Consider the following 2,669-nt stretch of genomic DNA (forward strand, 5'->3'; position numbering starts at 1 on the left):
AAGACTCTAAAAAAAATCAAATTCAAGTTGCATTAAAGAAAAAGAAAAAGGTTGAGATAGTTCCTTGTACTAGCCGGATGTTCCGTGTATACTCATGTAGTTTCTCCGGTTCATTTAGCAATACCCACTGATGAACTACGCGCTTTTCATTCCCAGATTTAAATGTTGTTGTCCCCTGCAACTGATTTAAATCTAAAAAATAATTGTGTTGAGAGTTAGGAACTAGTGCATTTCTCTTAAACAACATCAATCAAAACTATCAATCATCAGTGCTGAAATACCATACTGCATCACAGGGTTATCTCATACCATAACAATAAAAAGAAATAATCGAAAAGAAAACATAAATAAAATGAAAATAGCTAAAGTGATCATTCATCAAGCTCATCCTCGTCCTCTGCATCTCGCACAATGACGGGTGTCATGACGCTATCCTCATCTTCATCATCCTGGCCCTCAGTAGCCGGATACGTGCTGGTCCCTCTCAGTGTGGCGTCATAGGCATCCCCCTCCTCAGATCCATCATAAGGCTCGGGGTGGAAGGCTGGTGGTCCTCTTTTTCAACTATCACTTGATCACCTTAGTCTCTATCTAATTCTTTTGTATTTTTTTATTTAATTAACTAAAAGTGAAATAACTAAAATAGAAAAATTAAAAGCAGTAAAGTGTTGGGTTGCCTCCCAATTAGCGCTTGTTTAACGTCACGAGCCTGATGTACCTGACTTGTGATCATGGTGACTCAAAGTATGATCTTGGTGATGACCAAGCTCCATCATTCAGAAATTGTGTCTTACCATAGTTCTCTTCTGCATATGGATGGGGTAAAGTAGTCTCGGGAACTTTAATCTTGACTTTTACATGCTTTCCTTTGCTACTAGGTTTCTCCATCTTAACCTTTGGCTTACTTTCTTGAGAAGGCTCCTCATTGTGCTCTTCTTCACCTTTCCTTTCACCAATATAGAGGACTTGATCTTTCAGTTGAGCTACAGATGAGGGGATTTATTTGTCAAAGAACTTGAATACTGCTTGTTCTCCGTCTATTCGTAAGATCAGCTCACCCTTAAGCACATTAATCAGTGCTCCTGAGGTTACCAAGAAAGGTCTTCCAAAAATCATAGGAATAGTGGCATCTTCTTCTATATCAAGGATGAAAAAATCAACATGAATGATGAATTTGTCTACCTTTACCAAGATATCCTCAATGATATAAGCTTGCTTTGAAGAGCGGTCAGCCAGTTGCACTATTGTTCTTGTGGGATTCACTTCGGTAATCCCCAGCTTCTTCATCATGGAGAGTTGCATGACATTGATGCTAGCTCCAAGATCACATAAAATGTTGTCCACTTCCACTTTGCCTATAGTGCATGGAATGCTGAAGCTCCCAGGATCCTTGACTTTGGTAGGTAACTTCTTTTGGATGATAACATTACATTCCTCCATCAACTGAATCATTGTCCCACTTCTTGTGATAATTGCATTGCAGGTCTCTCTAGGATTAATGATAGTGTCTCCCGGGAAGGTGCCTAGAGTTTTTTCAGCAAAATGCCTTGACAACTGGCCAATCTGAGTTTCAAGATTCCGGATAGAAGCTTCTTGGTTTTAGAATGAAGCTCTTGTTTCATGTCTGAAGGCATTTTCGTTTTGAATATAGTTTGAGGTGGTCTTGGACAGCTGTGCAAAGGCTTTCTCCCACTCTGAAGTGTTACCTTGTGGTGGGGACAGTTGTTGCACTGGTGGAGGAGGATTCAACTGATGATTTGATTTGTAACTAAACCCTGGGTGTTGATTTTGATTTTTCCACCCTGGATTGTAGTTATTTCCATATTGGTTCCTCCCCAGATTATTCTGGTTCTTTTGATCATACCAGATTCCGTTGACTTCAGCATGCGCAGGTGCCTTCATGAAATCGCAGTCTTCAGTAGCATGAGTACCTGCACAAATACCACAAGTAACTTGAGGATTATTAACAGAAGAGACTTGATAATTGACAAATTGCTTTGTGAGAGCATCTAATTGTGCTTGTTGTATCTTATTTATTTGCAATATTTGTTCATTATGGGCCAACAACGCATCATAGCCGTCAAGCTTTATGATTCCCGCTCTCCTTTGTGTGACTGGAGCATTATCGAACTCCTGATAGGCTAAAGATTCTAGTAATTCCAGCGCTTCCTCTGGAGTTTTTGTTTTCAATGATCCCCTGATGCAGCATTCTCCAAGGTTCTTGTGCTAGACGTCATTCCTTGGAAGAAGATTCGTCCTTTCTCCCAAGCTTCAAAGCCATGTTGGGGACACTTCCGGAGTAGTCCTTTAAACCTTTCCCATGCCTCGTACAAGGATTCACTTTCTTTTTGTTCAAAAGCAGTGATCTCTATTTTGAGCCTTGCCATCTTTGAAGCTGAGAAGAATCTGGCCAAGAACTTGGTCACCAAATCATCCCAGTTGATGATGCTTCCTTGAGACAGTGATTTCAACCACCCTCTTGCCTCTTCCTTCAGTGAGCATGAGAAGAGTCTGAGCAAGATGGCGTCACGTGAGACTCCATTCATCTTCAAAGTGTGACAATAGAGAAAGAAATTCTCTAGATGACTGTAGGGGTCTTCGGTGCTTCCTCCAGCGAATTGATCTTTTTCAATCAGTTGCAGTAGTGTTGGCTTGAGCTCAAAGTTGTT

General features: G+C 40.7%; 1 non-coding gene across 1 annotated transcript; it reads left to right on the forward strand.

The window, feature by feature from the left end:
* The first annotated feature begins 2,274 nt into the window (after positions 1-2,274).
* On the forward strand, positions 2,275-2,381 carry LOC133294958 (small nucleolar RNA R71). Its single transcript, XR_009749282.1, has one exon. It is a non-coding gene; the product is annotated as a small nucleolar RNA R71 (small nucleolar RNA).
* Positions 2,382-2,669: the final 288 nt, after the last annotated feature.

The sequence above is a fragment of the Gastrolobium bilobum genome, unplaced genomic scaffold (assembly GCF_033153095.1).
Source record: "Gastrolobium bilobum isolate Gb01-03AN ecotype WA unplaced genomic scaffold, APGP_CSIRO_Gbil_v1 utg16836, whole genome shotgun sequence".
NCBI classification, from domain to species: Eukaryota; Viridiplantae; Streptophyta; class Magnoliopsida; order Fabales; family Fabaceae; genus Gastrolobium; species Gastrolobium bilobum.